The 6,000-nt window shown below is 31.9% G+C and overlaps 1 pseudogene; it reads left to right on the forward strand.

The window, feature by feature from the left end:
* LOC121029246 (ZAR1-like protein) overlaps positions 1-4,592 on the forward strand; it is a 75,759-nt pseudogene extending 71,167 nt beyond the window's left edge.
* Positions 4,593-6,000: the final 1,408 nt, after the last annotated feature.

The following is a 6,000-nucleotide window of genomic DNA, read 5'->3' on the forward strand; positions in this document are numbered from 1 at the left end:
CTCAAGATTATTGTAGAATTTAGGACCTAGAAACACAGTCCACAATTTTTATTTATTTTTTTTTCCCTGACAACTACGCTACTTTATTATTTTTTTTTATTTATATATGAAATTTATTGTCAAATTGGTTTCCATACAACACCCAGTGCTCATCCCAAAAGGTGCCCTCCTCAATACCCATCACCCACCCTCTCCTCCCTCCCACCCCCCATCAACCCTCAGTTTGCTCTCAGTCCACAATTTTTAGCTTTACATGTAATTGAAAATATTTGAGTCAGATAGCTAATGAAGATCACAGCTCATACTTTAAAAGTGCTTTATGGCTTAGAAAGAACGTATTATTGTGTCCTTAAAAGATAAGGAAGCTAAGTCTCAGAAAGGTCCAGGCTATGCAAGTATAAAGTGAAAGAACAAAGGCTAGAAATTCAACTCTCCTGATTTCATTGTTTTCCCAAACATAACACAGCTGCCTTTATAATAAGGCAATCTGATAATTCTTCCAGCTTCTCCTGGCTGAGGAAAAAAAGCAGTCAAAGAGCAATTTGGCTAAAGGAAGTACTTTCCTAAACAAAAAGCATTGTATAGCTAACATAGCCAAGTTATAGGTGTTATACTCCAGATATACATATATGTAAGGATCCTCACTCCCACATTTCATTTATAATATTTCTATGAAATAATTTAACAACTCCATTCACATTAATTGTTTTTTTTTTTTTTGAGGACTTAGTGTAGTTTTGGACAGTAGTGATCTACTTCATTGCTATCTAATTTTACCATGATTAATCATTTTCTCTCCCCCAGTGGATTGTAAATCTTATGAGCCTAATGTCCAATACTGGCAGTACTGTGTTGAATACATGATAGTTCATACCATGATTATACATACATAATAGCAGTAAAATAAACATTGTTGATTTATTGATTAACTTATTCAGGGCAAAGAGTGCTACATATTTATATTATTTGCAGATTAGTCATACAGTATGTAACACATGTATATTTTATTACTGGATGCAGTTATTTTATATCTCAGTCAATAGAAGGGATTACCTTCATGGCACGTAATAAAAGGAACTGGTATGGGCTACGAATATACATTGAGTGTAGATAAAATGACTGAAAAAAGCGTGAGAGTTATGATTTTCTAAGCATAAGACAATGTAAAAGGATAAGGATATGGGCTAGTTTGGGAACCAGGAAACATAATCTAACATATGGCCAGTCCCAAAAGACAGCCAGAGCATAGTGACAAGAACTACAGCAACGGAAGACGTGAGGAAGGTGAAAACACCCAGCTGAAGCACAAATATCAATTTTGTAAAGGGAAGATGGCAACTCTGGCAAGCCATCAATCAAGGCACAGACAGAGGAGTGTGTTGCCACCTCCTAACCAAGAGAAGTTGGGAGAGTTCTAGGAAGGGTTTGCAGAATCTAGACATTGTAGTTGGCTGTTTTTTTTTTTTTTAAATAAAAACTCATATTGAATAATACAGAAATAAAAGAAGACGTAAATAAATCCCGAAGCTTTGTCATTGGGCACAAATCTTTCTGGTTACAGTGTCTTCCTATTGAATTAACTCCTGTATCATTTATGAAGTGTCCCTTGCTATTTCTGTTAATGCATGCAATTTTGAAATCTATTTCATCTGATATTATCTGAGAGCAAACCTTCATATTTTTACTTTGCATTGTATATATTTTTGTCTATTTACTTTCAACCTATCATTATATTTAAAGAACATTTCTTTTAGATAGCAAATAGTTGGATTTTGTTTCAATTTTTATCCATTCTAACAATTTCTGAACTAAATTAGCATGATTAGTCCATTAACATCTAATACAATTATCAACTGTGTCCCTGAAAGCTCATGGGTAGGATTCTTGATGGAGTCTGTTGTGTTACTAGTAGAATCTGCATCCCTTTAAAGCCCTCTGAGAGTCTCATTGGCTGTTCTGCTGCCTCTTTCCACCCACCCCCCCAAGTCATGCAACTCATGATGCAGTATTCTGAATGAAGCAAGAAACAAATGGGCTCTTTGGCAGCACAATGCACAGATAAGGAAACAGGCACCCATTCATATGCTCTTACTTTCCCCCATAGGAGAAATCAGGAGCCAAGAACTCTTTGCACTAGGCTGTGCCACATGGTGGAAGAGGTGATGCAAGTAAAGTCAAATGTTCCTCTTACCCTCTCTAATGCATCCAAACTCACATTTTTTTCTTCCAACAGTGTGCAAGAGTTTCTCCACTAGATGGATGGATGACAAATTGTTATAGTTGAGTGTGGGATATGACTGATGAATCAGCCATATGCTGATGTCATTCTAGAAATTCTCAACTTGGGTTTTAAAAATTAACTCAGCCATATATATTTATGAAATACACCTCAAACACATATATACTGAAAGCTGGAAAATAAAGAAAAAATATTTTAATTAATGAAAACTAGAATCTTATGTTTGTATCAGAAAAAATAGACTTTATATAAAAATATTAGGTAATATTCAATGTCAGTCTATATTGAAAAATGATTCCTCATATTTGCTAAATATCTTTAATGTTTACATTACATATTTCATATATATATTTCATATAAATTTCACATATGTATTACAAATACATATATTTCATATACATATATTTCAATTATATTATTTCATATACATATATGTAATACATATATCTTTCATATGTATATTTCATACATAAATTTCATATATATTTCATATATGTATTTCATATACATAGTTCATATATAGTTCGTTATATATTTCATATATATGTGTGTATATAGTGTATACAAAATATATACATATGAACTATATATATGAACTATATATACATGAAATACATATATATGCAATACATATATGCCATATATATAAATAAGCAATACATATATGCCATATATATAAATCGCATATATATATGCAATATATACATATGCAATATACATGAAATATATGTGTATTTCATATATAAATAAGTAATGTATATAGATATGCATATATATTGCTTATATATATTGCATATGTATTGCAATATATATAAGCAATATATATTATTTATATACATATTTCATATTTATATGCTATATGCATACAAAATATATATATGAAAAATATGTTATATGAAAAATATATATATGAAATATAGATATAAATAAGCAATATATATGCTATATATATGTTGTGTATATATATTGGATATATATGCTATTTATATGAAATATATATGCAATATATATTTATAAATAAGCAACATATATATTGCATATATATATACACTATATATATACTATATATACAAAAATATGTATATGAAACATACAATGATATATATGTTATATCATTGTAACATATTATGATATATATATAATATATAATATATTATGATATATAATATATATGAAATATATATAATACATATATACAAAATATATATGTGAAATATGTAAAAATAAGCAATATATATGCAATGTATATATTACAAAGTATATACACGTTATATATATGAAATATATGTATAAATAAACCATACAGATGCATATACATTACTTATATATATATACTATATATATAATACATATATAAGAAATACATACACGAAATGTATACATGAAATATATATATGCAATATATATATGCAATATATATAACTTACATATATTTCATATATACATTGCATATATATGTATATGTATATATATTTATGAATATTTATACATGTATATATAAATACATATATATACATTTATATATATTTATTGCCTATATATATTCCATATATATATATTTCAGCCTGACTGGAGGCAAGACACTGGTCCCCCGACTTTCCTGGCCAGGCCTTGTTTCCTTGTGCCTGCAAATGCCTCTGACTATTGTATGGAACCTTCAAAGAAATCGGAGCTTAATTTCATTCTCACCCAGATGAATGCCAGCCTGAGCCTGAGGCTTTGCAAGGCTAACACCAGGGAGGTGGGCGTGCAGGTGAGTCTGCGGATGGACAAGTCTGTATCGCTGGGTTCTCACACTGTTCTCCCTCTGGGGCAGCACAAGCCACAAGGTACCCCTGCTGGCCTGGGGAGTCTATTCACCAGGGATAGGTTATAGGAGCTTTATCCAGCTGCAGAAGGAGGGGGAAGACCAGGAAAGGAAGGTACTTTGGGGTCCTGCAGAGGACAGCCAGCAGCACCAGAAACCACCAACTCCAAGTTCTGAAGAGTGCAAAAGGGAGTAGCTTTGCCAGTATGAGCTGGGGGGAAGAAGATGCCTCAAGCCCTCAGGAACGGAAGTGCAAGCAGACGGGAAGTCAGCGGAACAGATTTGCTCAGAAAACCCAACTTCCAGTTTTTGGAACCAAAATATGGCTATTTTCACTGCAAAGATTGTAAGACCAGGTGGGAGAGTGCTTATGTGTGGTGCGTTTCTGGAACTAATAAGGTTAATTTCAAACAACTGTGTTGCAAATGCCAAAAGAGTTTTAAGGCTTATCAAGTAGAAGCATTCCAATGTCAGACCTGTTCAAAGTCTCATTGTTCCTGTCCTCAAAAGAAAAGACACATTGATCTAAGGAGCCTGCATAGATAGGAACAGTATAACTTGTACAGGACACCCAAACTTTCCTTGTAACTTATGGTACTGCTCCTTTTTTGCAACTTAGCTCTCACCTGGTATTGGAAAATGGACTAGGCTTTTGTACTTTTTGCAGGTTGTTTAACAATTGTACAATGTGAGTAGAATAACATAAATGCATGTAAAAAAATATATCTATGAAATGCATACATATGAAATATATGATGTAAACATTAAAGTTATATATATATATTTCATATATAAATATTTCTATCTTTCTATTTTATCTATCTGTTGCCAAGATAATTGAGTTATGAAATTTCTACTATTGTTATGTGATTTATGAATAATAAATAGTAAATAGTGATTTATGTAGTTCTAACAATGATTGTCCATTTGGTCTGATTGTAACATAGTAGTGATTATTATGGTAATGTTTTAGTATAAAATTTTCCATCTTTTTATTGTAGCATATTGTTTCCTTAAATTTATGTGTGTCTCTTTCCAGAACATATACTTGAATATTGATTTTCTATTCAGCCTACTAATCCCTACCTTATACTTAAAGTTTTATTCCAATTATATTTAATGTAATTACCTATATGGTTGGATTTAATAATTCCATTTTGCTTTCTATTTCCCTTTGTCTAACTTTTCATCTGTGTTCCTCCATTCTTCCCTTCTTTCAGAATAATCAAATGGTCCCTTGTATTCTGTTTTGATTCATCTTTGGTTTTTAGCAATTCATCTTATTTTATTAGTGCTTGTTCCGGGAATTAAAATATGCATTTCTAAACTATTATAATTCAGTTAATGTTAACATTGTATTTTTATATGTAAATATTGAAAATCTGAAATAATGTAGCTTACTTATTATTTTCCGTCCTTTATGTTTTCCTTTTATATGCAAGTATACATATTACAGACCCTATAATGCAATGTTAAAGCCTTTTGCTTTAAACATTCATATGCCTTTTGGTGGGAGTTAACATGGCAGAGGAGTAGGGAGACCTTAGGGCTGCTTCGTCCCTCAAACACAACTAGATAAATATCAAATCATTCTGAACACCCAAGAAATAGATCTGAGGACTGAAAGAGCAAAAATGCACAAATAGAGGTGAGGGGCACCTGAGTGGCTCAGGCTGTTAAGTATCCAACTTTAGCTCAGGTAATGATGTTGCTATTCATGAGTTTGAGCTCCTGCTGACAGCTCGGAGCCTGGAGCCTGCTTCAGATTCTGTGTTTCCCTCTCTCTCTCTGCTCCTCCCTCATTTATGCTCACTCTCTCTCAAAAAATAAATAAATAAACTTAAGAAAAAAACAAATAGAGAAGAAAAAACCACAGTGGTAGGGTCCCCTCCCTAAGGAAAGGAAAAAAAAAAAAACCTTAAGGCAACTTTGCTATTCAAGTACTTGACAACAT

This window comes from Herpailurus yagouaroundi, unplaced genomic scaffold (genome assembly GCF_014898765.1).
Source record: "Herpailurus yagouaroundi ecotype Mexico unplaced genomic scaffold, PumYag 139, whole genome shotgun sequence".
Lineage (NCBI taxonomy): Eukaryota > Metazoa > Chordata > Mammalia > Carnivora > Felidae > Herpailurus > Herpailurus yagouaroundi.